The sequence below is a fragment of the Eptatretus burgeri genome, chromosome 4 (assembly GCF_056783735.1).
Source record: "Eptatretus burgeri isolate ZD-2024b chromosome 4, Ebu_testis_v1, whole genome shotgun sequence".
In the NCBI taxonomy this organism is placed as follows: Eukaryota; Metazoa; Chordata; class Myxini; order Myxiniformes; family Myxinidae; genus Eptatretus; species Eptatretus burgeri.
In genome coordinates, this window is record NC_140964.1 from 80,510,779 (window position 1) to 80,526,120 (window position 15,342).

Consider the following 15,342-nt stretch of genomic DNA (forward strand, 5'->3'; position numbering starts at 1 on the left):
CCTCTTACGACACAGGGATAAGGATTGGGTTTCGCCATGATTCCGGGCTGCCCTACACCCTCTCATAGCGCGGCCCAGTGCAGAGCTCCCGTCTTCAAGCGATCCTCCAACCCAAGCCTCCGAGTAGCCGGATTACAGGCGCACGCCACTACGCCCGGTATATATATATATATATATATATATATATATATATATATATATATATATATATATATATATATATATATATATATATATCCAAATTAATATTTCCATTGTTTCAATGAAACTGCTCTGCTGCTCAAGAGAAGGACGCTTTGCTGCTGGCGCCTATTGTCTGGTGGGGATTAAATAATTCCTGGAAAGCGATTGCAACAGACACCTTGTTGTCCAAAGACAATTATATGACAGCATAAAACGGAATGTCGTGTTTTGAGAATCTGATTACTCGATGGTGAACGGAAGGTATGATCAATGCAATAGGCTTGTGTCTCCATTCACTCGGCCTCCTCATATTTTGTCGTAACTTTGTTGTTACCCTCTCCTTCTCACGGCTGACCTCATATTCCCATACTGCAAATAATGATCTGAGCGTGTCTTTCCACCCCCCCCTTTCCCTCCCAGAGTGGCCATGTCTGCAGTTCCCATTTTTCACACATGCCGGCTCCCCACTCCATTCACCCTTGCAAGATGTTTCGCTCTCCCATGTCTTTTGCTGTCCAGAATGGTATAAAGGCAATTGCTCTGTGCATTTTGAGCAGAAATAGGATTGTGTTTGTTATTGCTTGTCTTGTTATCCTTTTTTTCCCATGTGCATGTTGGTTGTTATTTGTATTTGATGTGTGCTGTTAATATATGGTTTCAGACTCTGAAAAATAACTGAATTTCTTCCACACATGCCAACATCACCTTCGACACGGTTGCTCATGAAACATCAGCAAGTTGTGTGGTCTTTGTCATTGAAGCTCCTTCCAAACGTGCCCCAACAATCACCCCTCTTTCAAACAAAAGTCACTGAGGTCTCCTCTTGCAGCCATGCTAGCCTAATTATCAGCAAACAGGCCTGTAAAGCATTTTTTATACATGACCCTAAGCATGCTGGGATGTTATTTGCTGAATTAACATGAGCCACACCTGAGTGGAAGCCATTGCTTTCAATATGCTTGGTATCCCTCATCTACCCAGGTGTTTCCATTTTTTTTTTGTCCACTATCTGTACCACTTGATCCAAGGATGAAGTCTATGATATTTCAGTCTTGTCTGACTTTCTCTATTGTCTATCTAGAGGTGTGTCTGAGGCCTTAAGGTTTAAATCTCAAAGGATCTGCCAGTTTTTTCGTTAGCTAGGAACGTGCATTGGGTAGGGGATGTTAAATCATTGCTGTGCTTCTTTTTGTATTCCCACCCCATCTTTCAATACACCTTTATAGAGTCCATTGGTCTCTGCACGATTAGTGTGTCTCTGATTGCGAGATAGTTATACATGTCCGTTAAAGGACAGATTAGGTTTGGGCCATAAGACCGTGACTGTGTCTGGCAATTTTGCTCGGGTCACTATTAGTGTAAACGGATGTATGGCACCAATCAACGCGCCGCCTAATTGGCTCTGAGCAATCAAATCAGTTGGCCAGTATGACCGCTTTGATATGATGCCCATAATGTTCATTGGATTCGGACCGGGAAATTGGGATGAGTCAACGACTGCAACAATATCATTAGGGCTTCATCAAATAATCCATGGGGAGTGAGTATTTTATCGGAGGGATGGAGCCAATTGTACCTTGCACTGATGATAAATATTATTTTTATATGATGCCTATAATGAAAACAAATATATTGTTACGTTTGTGGGGTAGATGGAGGAACTTCATGGTAAAGGTAGGATTGTATAGTGTACCATGGTCCATGGGCGAGTAGGAGACATTTCGATGTAAATTAAGTAGGGAAAACTGTCAGCTTAAGATTGTTACGTGTCACTACATTGGGAGGGGGGGGGGGGGTGGTGCTGTGTTAATTTACGAAGGGTTTAAGGCCAACTTCTCCCAGTATGTAATTGCCTCCGTGACCTTTTCAGACATTTTTGCATTTACAAGCCAGCAATAAAATAATTACGTTCTTCTAACAACAACAACAACAACAACAACAACAACAACAACAGAGCCGAACGTTCCAAGCAGGCAAGAAACCCCACCTTCCCGACTTCATACCAGCAAGTCATGCCCCCGAGGCTTATGATTGGCTGGTGTGATGCAAGAGAGACAACAGGAGGACATGATTGGAGAGGAGATAGTTGGTGTGAGGAACGCAGTTGAGACAGAGGGTCTTGATTTTGCTCTCCTCTTGGCACGACGATATGGCAGTGCGATTCTCGTTGTTCGTGCTGTGTGAATTTGCTTGCCTACTGGAACAGGACAATGGCTATTATCTGTTTGGCTGAATCGTGAAGTTTGTACGCTTTATGAGGAGAGAGAGAGAGAGAGAGAGACAGAGACAGAGACAGAGACAGAGACAGAGACAGAGACAGAGACAGAGACAGAGACAGAGACAGAGACAGAGACAGAGAGAGAGAAAGAAAGAGAGAGAGAGACAGAGAGAGAAAGAGAGAGAGAGATAGAGAGAGAGAGAGAGAGAGAGAGAGAGAGACAGAGAGAGAGAGAGAGACAGAGAGAGAGAGAGAGAGAGACAGAGAGAGAGAGAGAGAGAGACAGAGACAGAGACAGAGACAGAGACAGAGACAGAGACAGAGACAGAGACAGAGACAGAGACAGAGACAGAGACAGAGACAGAGACAGAGACAGAGACAGAGACAGAGACAGAGAGAGAGAGAGAGAGACTCAGCGTTATCCCGTTCTACCATCAAGGAAGGTGGGCCATTGTGAGCAGACCTGGTGTTAAGAGGGGAACGGTGTGGCAAGTTCGATCGTGAGAAGAGACTGTACGGCGGTTCCTGGTGTTGGAGGCCATCCACGTGAATTACCTCGCGTATGTTTCCCGTGCAGAGTGACTTGACGCCATTTGGGGTGCGGTTTTCAGGGTGCTGACTGCACGGTTTGATCGCCAGACTCCTAAAATATCATCACTGGACACACAGCTAAGTGCCAGAATAAAGGGAGGATTTTCTTTTATTTCATCTTTGCCCTTGTCTATTTCTGCAACTGTGTGGAGACGTCTCAAATGTAGGCTTTAGTTTACCTCACGTTTCATTACCTCACACTTGATTAATTTTTAGATCCTCGTGGAGGATCTCTAAGTCTTACTCACGTTGTTGTTTTTTGTGGACTTTTTTGATTCACAGCCTAGTTTTCATCGAAACTTCCTGAAACTTGGCGTATATATGTAAAAATACCCTGCACAGACAGTAACCATCTCCGATTTTGAAAATTCCTCCTAGAAAAAAAGTTATGACATCAAAATATCTCCACTAATGGAAATCGTCTCAAAAATTATCTCCGAAACTAGGCAAGCTTTTTGAATTCTGTTTGCAGGAATCGAAAAGGGCATTAGGAGAGATGAATTACCGCACATATGATACATCACTATGACATCATATCAATTTTTATGACGTCAGTCCTAATTTTTGACATTTTTTGTTTCACAACCTAGAGTTTTCATCGGATCTTCATGAAACTTGCCATGTATATGCAGAAAGCCCACGTGCAGGCAGTAACCATCTCCGATTTTGGAAATTCTTCCTAGATGTTTCACAACCCAGAGTTTTCATCGGACCTTCATGAAACTTGTTGTTTCACAGCCTTCAGTTTTCATCGAAACTTCCTCAAACTTGGCATATATACTGAAACGCAAAAGAAACTTACCACCTTTTAAACCTTCAAATATCAACAATAACACTGCGTGTAGTAAATGTGTGAACTTATTTGTGGACAATAGTGTCCTCACTGTCAGACAAAACGGTCACGGATGGTCACGTGAACCTTCAATGGTCACTTCATATCACAGCTGTTGAACAGCCGTTTTGACTGTCAGTGATTAGCCAAGGGGTACGGGATGATTTTAATGAGCTGCACGTGATGTCTTGATATTGGCTTTAAAAAGGCCAGTGCAAAATGGGAATTTCAATCAACATGCCACGATTGTCAAGGCATCAAGGGGAGTGTGCTTTGGGCATACTGCAAGGCGGATTGAGCTACCGTGAGGTGGCACGTTGCCTTGGCTGTTCACACCAGACGATATCGGCCCTGGGGACAGAGACACCCTCCACAACTCTGCAGTTGACAGACCTCGATCAGGGAGGCCAAGAGTCACCACTGCCAGGCAGGACAGGCAGATGGCTTCAGACATTGAGGACTGAGTGGGACAGAATCCAGCAGCAATCCATCCAAAGACTGGTAGGCAGTGTGCACCGATGATGCACTGCCTGTATCCAAAACAATGGTGGCCACACGCTCTTGAAAGGGGACTGACATTGCACCCTGTGCTGTTCTGTACTGTTGAACAAACTTATGAGATGGTGTATCTTGGTCAAAAACTTGACATGTCATCAATAAAATGCCAATGTTTCAATTAGCAATTGTTGGTTTGTTTTATTTTGAACTGTTACAATTTTATTACATTTCAAACAAGTGGTAAGTTTCTTTTGCGTTTCAGTATGTATGTAAAAATACCCTGCGCAGACAGTAACCATCTCCGATTTTGAAAATTCCTCCTAGAAAAAAGTTATAACGTCAAAATATCTCTGCTCATGGGAATCGCCTAAAAAACAAGTCTGGAGATGGCAATGGTTCACGAGCGGTATTTGACGATGTCGATTGTTTCAGAAGTCAAGGATGAGACAATGTGATAATTTGTGTCCAAGTTATAAAAATGATCAACATGATGTGGTACGAGTGACAGGTTATTATATTAGCTGCAAAATGTCGAAAAACCAGTTTCGTTCAACAACTTTCAAAATTTAACCTTTGCATAACTTTTAAAGCTCGCAAAACAATGTTGTGGACATTAAAATAAGGAAACAGGATACGTGCTATAGCTTATTGGAGTTAGTTCGTTGAAGAAGGTCGAAAACCCGGTTCGATTCCCACAACTTTGAAAATTTGACCTTTGTGAACATCAAAGGTCAAAGGTCAAGGATTATGACCTTTGGTGCAAAACTTCCTCTGGAACATTCCAGGAACAATATAATACGTCATATTTTCTATATAGCATTTAGCACTCCTCGGATTATCCATACTTTGATGAAATCAGCGTAAAAACAAACTTGAAAGGGGCGCCACGGGCAAGGTGTTCGAGATAGAGCAAAATGGTTTTAAGACTTTAGGTGGGGAATGACCTCAAGATTATGCATAAAAAATATTGTCATCCTAGCTCTCAAAGTTTGGGTGGTCGTATGATTTTTATGTCAAAATTCACAATTTTCTAGGTTCGTGACCTTGTGACCTTGACCTTGGGAGGAAAATGGAAAAAAAAAAATCGAGCTCCGTGGGGCTATGCAGGTGCCATTGGGCTAACCAAATACCAAAACCCCTGCCAGATTCGACAAACCCCTTCGGAGAAGATGTAACTTGAAATCGGCTACCCCCTAAAAACACGTTTTTTGGGCGTGGCTCCGCCCATAATGGGCGCACCACGCCCATTCTCAGGAAAACACAACTAGATCATGATATAAACCTCCCACCCAAATTTTATCAGGATCGGATCAAAACCCACGGAGCTATGCTCAGGTCAGACAGACAGACAGACAAGCCGGTAGGCGGACATGGGTAGTCGACTATCCAATAGAACCTGACGTGATGGGCCCGTTCGATGGGGAATGACCTGAGGATTAAGCACAAGAAAATTCATGATTCCAGCTTCAAGGGTTAATGCTGCAGATTGTTTTTTCATGAAAATACCCCCACATTTAGAGGTTTTTTGGCCGTTGCTAGGCAACGGAGGGGTCCATAGCAACGGTTCTTTCTCACACATAACTAGGACATACCATGAACCTACTATACCAGTTTCATGAATATCTGACTCATAGTCTCTGAGATATAACGAACTTCGTTTTTTTATTGTTTTCGACCAGGGTTCATTCAAAGTCTATCTGCTCCGACAGTTTTCATAGGATCCGGCTGGAAATTTTTGACAATATGGCTGAATGTACTGCCCACAGTCTCTCGTGGCCCGATTTTTGAAAAAAATAATTTTTTATGATTTTTAAAAAATTTGAAAGTCCCGTTGCGAGGCAACGGTGGTGTCCATAGCAACGGTTCTCATTTGCACACAACTCGGTCATAGTATGAACCTACCAACCAAGTTTCATCAAAATCGCCATTGTATTTACTGAAATCGCCATTTTAAATACTGATAATAAGGGTAGAACAAATCTCAAAAAAAAATATTTTTTTTAATTTTTTTTTTCAACGAGATCGACCACCCAACAGACAGACAGACAGACAAACACACCCATAACGAATATAGTGGTCACTTACTGACTCGTGAACCAATTATCTCCGAAACTAGGCAAGCTTTTGAATTATGTTTGCGGGAATCGAAAAGGGCATTAGCAGAGATGAATTACCGCACATATGATACATCACTGTGACGTCATATCAATTTTTATGACGTCATTCCTATTTTTCGACATTTTTAGATCCTCGTGGAGGATCTCCAAGTCTTACTCACGTTGTTGTTCTTCATCTTCTTCTTGTGGACTTTTTTGTGTCACAGCCTACAGTTTTCATCAAAACTTCCTGAAACTTGGCAGATATATGTAAAAAATACCCTGCGCAGACAGTAACCATCTCTGATTTTGGAAATTCCTCCGAGAAAATGTTATGACGTCAAAATATCTCCGCTAATGGGAATCGCCGAAAAAATTATCTCCGAAACTAGACAAGCTTTTTGAATTCTGTTTGCGGGAATCGGACAGGGCATTAGCAGAGATTAATTACCGCACATATGATACATCACTATGACGTTATATCAATTTTTATGACGTCATTCCTATTTTTGACATTTTTTGTTTCACAACCCAGAGTTTTCATCAGATCTTCGTGATACTTGCCATGTATATGCAGAAAACCCACGTGCAGGCAGTAACCATCTCCGGTTTTGGAAATTCTTCCGAGAAAAAAAGTTGACGTCATAATAATCGCCACTAATGGAAATCGCCTGTACCATTATCTCTGAAACTAGGCAAGCTGTTTGAATTTTGTTTGCGGGAATCAAGGTCAGGTCAGGTTCGATCTGTGACCTGCTACAGGTACCATGTAAACCTGTACTAACCTGTTCCATGGTCGGGTTGTCGGCGACTAAACAGTCTCCCCCACCAGGTTTTCTGGTGAGGAGGGTGTTTGGATATGGACACCAAGCAGGATTAAAAACAAAACCTGTCAAAGGGCGGAGGAGCTCCTTGTGAGCCAACGGCCATCCATATCTAGTGCCCAACTGTGTCTGCGGACGTACTCCTGCAGTTGGGTCACTTCTTATTAGGAGGTTGGTGGCAGGATTTGCTCTCCGGCCACCGTAAAACCCTTCATTGCGCAAAACGCAAAAACGCAAAAAAAACTGAAAACCCACTCCGTGGGAGTACCTCCTGTGCAGCTTCCCTTCGCAGGGCAGCTCACCGGATGACGGGATTGGGGCAAAGCCTTCGGGACCCCCAATCTTTGATGATAGGAGGGAAACCACGGGGTAACATCCCTGGGTCAGATTGCGGGAGAGTGTCGGAGTGGTGCTGAGGTGTCGTCCACCAGACGGCGGTCTCCTTGGGTTAACCTGAGGCGGTCCCTTAGGGTGGGTGCCTGGAATGTCCTATCCCTAAGAGAGGATGATCACCTGTCTCTGTTATCATCTGAGCTCAAGCGTTTGGACATCGGGATTGCAGCTGTCTCTGAGGTTCGGAGACCGGATTGCGGCGAGATAATGGTGGGTGGTTACACCTACTAGCTATTGGTCTGGTCGCTCTGATGGTTACCATACCCAAGGAGTTGCTGTAGCTGTGTCCAATAAGCTGACCCCAATGATAATTGAGGTAACACCGGTCAACGAGCGTATTATGAGATTAAGGATTCGTCACTCCTTAGGTGTCATTTTCCTGGTCTCTGTTTATGCTCCGACTGAGGCGAGTGATCTCACCGTGAAGGATGCATTCTACGCCACACTCGAGTCTGTGGTTGATCAGTGCCCCAGACGAGATACACGTCTAGTCTTGGGGGATTTCAATGCATCGACTGGAACTGATAGGGATGGTTATGAGGTGTGTGTTGGTCCCCATGGGTCAGGAGCTATGAACCAGAATAGCACTAAGTTCCTTGACTTTGCAATAAGTCATGGACTTAGGGTGGCTGGTTCATGGTTTCAGCGCCCACAAGCTCATCGCTGGACTTGGTATTCCAACGCTGGCGGTGTGGCAAAGGAGATTGACCATGTCCTCATTGACGGTCGTTGGAGGATGATCCAGAACTGCAGGGTCTACCGGAGTGCCCAGTTCCTCAATACTGACCACAGGCTTGTTGTAGCAACTCTAAAGCTGCACCTTAAATCCTGGAGAATGGTACCATCCCAGCCTAGGCTGGATGTTGCCAAGCTCAGGGATGAGAGAGTAGCTGAGGAGTTTGCGAACAGGCTGAGTGGACACTTGGGGGGTCTGGGTGCTTTGGGGGGTCCTGAAGAGTTGTGGAGCGCCTTCAAGACCACCGTCCTTGATGTTGCCGGTGGATGCCTTGGAGCTCACCGCAGGGCAAAGAAGAATTTTGTCTCTCAAGGGACACTGGATACCATTGACCAGAGTCGCAGGGTCAGGCTGAATGGCAGAGTTGAGCTGTTCAGGGAGCTGAGGCATAAAACTGTACGTGCACTGAGGGTGGACAAGGAGGCCTATGTGCGAGGAATCTGTGAGGGGGTAGAGCATCACCTGTGGACAGGTGATTCTCGTCCCGCTTACAGGGGAATTCGCGCATTACGTTCATCCAAGCCCATCCCTCGGAGCACTGCAGTTCGAGCAGAGAGTGGTAGGCTCTTGACAGAGGAGTCTGAAGTGAAGGCCCGCTGGGCCGGTTACTTTGAGCGGTTGTACCAGGCTGATCCCCCAGCTGTCGAGTTGGACGTCAAGGGTGTTACAATCCCTGTTGCTGACCCTCAAATCAACTGTGGTCCACCTTCGCTTGTGGAAACACGGGCTGCGGTGAACCAGTTGAAACGGGGCAAAGCTCCAGGGATCTGTGGTATCCATGCCGAACTTCTCAAGGCTGGTGGAAATGCTGCATTCGTGTCTTTGCATGCAGTTTTGTGCTCTGCCTGGAACACAGGCATCATCCCAACTGACTGGAAGAGGGGCCTTGTTGTCCCTCTCTGGAAAGGGAAGGGTGATCGCCAAGATTGCAACAACTACCGAGGGGTGACGCTGCTCTCAGTGCCAGGCAAGGTCTTTGCTCGGATAATTCTTGATAGGGTTCGCCACCATCTGCTTGAGCACCAGCGTCCAGAGCAGTCAGGCTTTACACCAAAGAGGTCAACGATTGACCGTATCCTTGCACTTCGTGTCCTCACCGAACGCAGACAAGAGTTTCGGCAGGGGCTGCTTGCAGCCTATGTTGATCTCTGTAAAGCGTTCGATTCAGTGAAGCAGGATGTCCTCTGGAGGATTCTTGGTCTTCGTGGGGTGCCACCAAAACTGATCGATCTGATGTCTGAATTCTACTCTGGTACTGAGAGTGCTGTGAAGTGTGGTGGTACCATCTCTGACTTATTTCCAGTTGTTACTGGAGTTCGTCAGGGATGTGTACTTGCCCCCACACTTTTCAGCACTTGTATGGACTGGATTTTAGGGAGGATGTCGGAGAGATCAAGTTGCGGTGCATCGTTTGGGAATGTCAAGATCTCGGACCTTGATTTTGCAGATGATGCAGTCATCTTTGCGGAGACTTTAGACATCCTCTTGGGGGCTCTCGAGGTGCTGAATGAGGAGTCGGAGCCGTTGGGATTACGGGTGTCTTGGGTCAAAACTAAGATCCAGGCCTTCGGTGACATCTTGGATGCTGCTGTCCTGTCTGTGTCTGTTTGTGGTGAGGATGTTGAGGTCGTGGAGAGATTCACTTACCTTGGCAGTGATATTCATGTCTCTGCTGGCTGCGAGTCAGAGGTCAATAGACGTCTGGGTCGGGCCTGGGGAGTCATGGATTCACTGGTTCATGGGGTGTGCCGCTGCCGGTACCTGTGCGGGAGGACGAAAGTCCGAGTCTTCAGGTCCTTGGTACTTCCAGTCTTGCTCTATGGGTGCGAGACTTGGACTCTGACCAAGGATCTGAGACGGAGACTTAATTCCTTTGGTACCAGGTCTCTTCGGAGAATCCTTAGCTATCGCTGGTCGGATTTTGTATCCAACGAGCGGTTGCTGAAAGAGACTCGGATGAGATTTGTTACCTGCATAGTCCGTGAGCGTCAGTTGCAGCTGTATGGACATGTGGCTCGTTTTCCTGACGCTGATCCTGCTCATCAGATTCTCTCAGCGAGGGAGTCTCATGAGTGGAGGAGGCCAGTGGGCCGACCACGTGCCTCATGGTTGCAACAGGTTGACCATCATCTCAAGGAGATGGGGATGGGCCTGGCATCTGCCTGGGGGATGGCCAGACGGAGGCCCCTGGAGTACCGGCGGAAAGTGGACGCAGCGACGCGCTGTTCTTGCACATGCTCCCATACCTGACCTGACCTGAATCAAGCCGGGCATTAGCACAGATAATTTATCCAAACCTGATACATCACAATGACATCATAGGGTAATTCCAGCGTCACAGACGTAACATTGAGACAAAAATTGCATCACTAATGTTGAAATTTTGAAAAGGTTGGCCATATTACAGAGAGTTTCTTTTTTACATATCGTAATTAGTCTCTATGGCTTTCTGATATTGGTACAAACCCCACTGTGTAGTCTACTACTAAAGCAATAAATCAACATTTAAGAGGCGTAACAGAAGTAACATCAAAATGGACACAACTAAAACTGGCCATAGCACAATTCTGAAATCCTGCGAAATAACGAATTTGTAGTATACCTTTCATTCACGGTAAGCAATCTAAGCATTAGTAGCATACTTTCTATATTCCAACGAAACGATCTGTCTGTTGCTTGTTAAAATATTTTGAAAAGTTCACTCTAACGGACGTAACTGAGCAATGTAACGGACGTAATTCAGCAATGTAACGGACGTAACCCATGCAATCACATATTGGATAGTCAATGCTAGGGTGCATTTTATGATATCTATACAATCTCTTACATACATCAGCAAACATTTGGTTGTCTAACAGCTTGTATAAGCCTCATTGCTTGCATATGCCTCGTTGATGTTGATCTATAGGCACAGAGAGAAATGGACCAAATATGTTGATGAGTAGATACAGCCTGATCCTATATCAGTAATATTCATCAGCGAATACTACTTTGGATTAAAACATTCATCAAATAGCCATATTTTCGACAAAATAATAACAGACAGAATGACTTACCGTTGGAAGACGTTGAGGCAGTTCTTTCAAGATGGCCGCCAAATCACGTGACATCATCCACGGAGTAAATATCGCATAAATTATGACAATTCAGACCAAACTAAACACTCTCCAACAGAAATCCTTTTGAAAAATAAATTTTCAAATTTTATGCTTCGTGTCCATTATGACGTGGAATTACCCCATATTCGTTTTTATGATGTCATCATTAAGAGGACGAGGATCTTAGCTCATTTGAGCTTGTTATCATTATGCTTTGATTTATTTTCATTATAAACATTTGATTTATGTTCATTAAACTTTCATTTGTAAGATCTATTGTTGTTTGTCTATTAGTTGTGGGTTCGAGTATAAACACTTGTGCTTCCATCCTGGTGAACACCTCTGGTACATGCTTCGCCGCCTCCCGTCCCGCACGCGCCATAATCTCCAAGGATCTCAGCTGTTCGCCAACAAGGGAAAACGTTCAGCTCTCCGTCCACGACAACTGGGTCAAGGGTTGGACATTAACTTAACCCCCTGGACATGACAATGTCATCACTCCAAAATCAAAATCCATTGTAAGCTTGAATCACATGCTGTCTTTAGCAGTGCATTCAATTCCTTGGTACCCCATAGTCAGGCAGCCAAAGAAGATAACCCCTTTTTGTTGGATAGCGTTTTATTAATTGTTGAATATTCATGTCTAGCATATGGTTGATGACATCCAGGTGGATGTGGACTTCTCACCCTTGAAGGAAAACAGGAAATGTCAGAAAAATCCAAGATGGCCACTAGAGAAGCGAGAAAATCAACTTGTATTCATATCTTCACAACAAGAAAAGGTAAACACATGATTGAAATGTCCTTTTATACGTTTCATGACACGAGGAATCTGATATCACCATTATTATTTTTTTATTACCCTTCTTTACCTGCCCATTGCATCCAGTGTTCATGTGTATTTATCATGTATATGCTGTGCTGCTGCAACTACATGGAGCTGGCTGTGTTTAAAACATACATAGTATACATTGTACAAATGCAACGTTATGGATCCTCCAAGGCATTTTTAAAGCCGAAAAAGCAACCTGCAGGTGAGATATTTTGACGTCACAACTTTTTTCATGACAACTTTTGAGATATTTTGACATGCAGGTGGATAACTAGAAGTATAATAACCAGATTTCTTGTTATCATCACCAATCCCAAAAATCAACTCTTCCCTCCAAGGCTTCAAAAAGCATACGGTACACTGCCATCTCATGTTATCTCCCCTTCCCTACCCCATTAATCCCACTTAACCCAACCCTTTTACTTGCAGACTATCATTTTCTTTCCTTCTCGCTCTCCCCTTTTCCTGTTAGTTCTTTCATCGTTTGTTGTGTATAACGATGACCCCACTGTGAGTGTGTTGCCACTTTATTTCATTGCTCTTCCATGAGGCTAGATTTTGTAAACAGACAGTTAACAGACAAATGAGCTGGCTTAACTGCTCCTTCAAATCGTTTACATACACCCCCCCCCAAAAAAATAAAAAAATAAAAAATAAAAAATAAAAACTTACCTTTGATGTATCAGGAAGATAATTCACGGTCAGATCTCCTCCACCACAAATTTATCCCAGTGTATACACTTCCAAGGGTGAGAATGCTACTTCTGAGCCATCCTGTCAAGTAAGAGTAAACACAATTAAATTAGGAAATTAAAAGTGCACATTTATAGTAGAAAATTAATAATTTCTCAAAACCTTTTCAATTCAATTTTTTTTTTTTTAATCGATGTTTCAAAGAAAGCAGACAAGGCACAAAATACATCAAAGTCAGAACAGGGTCACAGGTATTGCTGTGACAAAAATATTAATGTACAGAACTTGTGGGTGTTAGCCAAAAAAGGCAGCAAGCTGGCTCCCAAGGCATGCAAGCAGGGGGGGGGGAGAGGGAACTAATGGAGGTAAAATGTAATGAAGCATGTGGAAAAGGGGAAAAAAAGATGATGATTAAAGACAAACAAGTGCTATTGTCTAGAGCACAAGATAGACAAATACTACTGGGCATGGCAGAGGCAAGATAATAAATATGACGCAAGAATGCCAAAGTAAGCTACAAGTCTTGGATGGCTCTCCTGCATTCTGTGAAATTGAAAGTTCTCAAAATTATTGGAATCTCTCATGACAAACAAAGGTGAAACACAAGGATTTTGTTGCAGGCAGGTCGGTGGTCTCTATATTTTATTATATCTATTCTTCAACATCGCCCCTACTTTCTCAAGCTTCTGGCCCTCCTCACCAAGTCCAGGATGCAAATGTTCTTTCAGTTGCCCTCTCGTGCAGGTTAAACCTCTAAAATCCAGGTGAACTCAACACCTCCACTCTCTTGTTCCTTGCTTGCCCTTGAGACCGTTCAATCTGCCCGTTCCCTCCCAACTTCAAGCAGGTGATGCACCCCCATCTTGTGTCATCCTCCATCCCTTTACTCTTACCTCAACTAACACTCTTCTTACTCTCCACATCCTCACCCCCCCTCCCTTTACCCGTTTATTTAATCCCTTGCTTGTTGCAGCCACCTTTTGCACCACTGTCAGGTTGTTGCTGTTTTTTGCCGTGCCACCTCATTCTTCGATGAGCCTCAATTTTGTACAGAAAAAGAAAATGACCACAAAGTCTCCAATAATGATCAAATGGTGACCCCATTGATGTCCAGGCCGGAACTGATCAGAGTTACCTCGGTGATGGAAGTTATGTTTTCCCCCCCTTTCTGTCTGTTTGTTTGTTTGTGTGCAGGATATTTCAAAAAGTTGTGGTCGGATCCAGATAAAATTTTGTGGGCAGGTTCGGTGTGTGACCAGGACAGACTACTATAATTTTTTTAAAGTGATTCTTCACCATTGAGAGATAGTCCTGAACAGATATATAACACAATATCTCAAAACGTTGTGGACGGATTCGGACGAAACTTAGTGGGCAGGTTGGGTGTCTATCAAGGATGAATTGTTTCGATTCGGGTGAAGATCCCAATTCCGAATCCGGAATCGAGATACGAGATTTATTTCATTTTTAAAATGATTCTTCACCATTGAGAGATAGGGCCAAAAACGATATAGTTCTGAATCGCATGATATTCCAAAAATGTTTTGGGCCCGATATGTTCTTATGGATCAGGCATTAGGTGGCGGAGGTATGTGCTTGCCACCAAGTGCCCTTCCAGTTTGTCATGTTTTAAAAGGCACAGTTGAAGGTCGAAGGATTCATTAATCATAAAAAGGACTTCGATTAATTAACGTGAACTTGCAAAAAAACAAATAATTAATCCACTACACTCTTTTTATGGGGGATCATGGTATTGACAGGAGGAAATATTTCCCTCAAGATCAATATTTGACTTCTCACGCTGCTGGTGGTGTTGATGGCAGGTATTGTATATGAAACCGATGCAAGGATCATGGCAGAGTTTGTACATATATAAATAAATAAATATGAATAAAAATCTATCTAAAATTCCAGCAATCTCTGTGTGTCTGTCAATGACCTCTGTTTCCTGACAACCACTGGTCCGATCTAATTGAAACTTGCCAGGTATATTGCTGGGGACCTGAGGATGTGCTTTTTCAAGGTTTGATATTAATCGGACAAGTGGTTCCCAAGTTATGGCCATTTATTTGCCAAACCAATGACAGGACACGGTGCTATGACTTCACAATTCTTCTTCTTCATTTGATATGTCACAATTGACGCTGGGGACCTGAGTGTGCGCCTTTTCAAGGTTTGAAAAGTTTTTTTTTTTTGTACGTACGGCCACTCATATATGGGCACGCACTAGTATATAAATATATATATATAAATAAATAAATAAATATAAATAAAGATATATGTATATATATATATATATTGTTGTGGTTACCAGATTCGCAAACCACCATTCAGGTCCCTTAGGTGAG

General features: G+C 43.6%; 1 protein-coding gene and 1 pseudogene across 2 annotated transcripts in view; both read right to left on the reverse strand.

Moving 5' to 3' along the window:
• Positions 1 to 15,342, reverse strand: part of PHKG1 (phosphorylase kinase catalytic subunit gamma 1) — a 72,014-nt gene that overhangs the window by 54,486 nt on the left and 2,186 nt on the right. For both annotated transcript variants that reach the window (XM_085878928.1, XM_085878929.1), the window contains exon 2: positions 12,974 to 13,075. The gene's annotated coding sequence lies outside the window, so the exon portion shown is untranslated. The remainder of the gene's footprint in view (positions 1 to 12,973; positions 13,076 to 15,342) is intronic.
• LOC147028495 (signal recognition particle RNA) lies at positions 19 to 159 on the reverse strand (annotated as a pseudogene).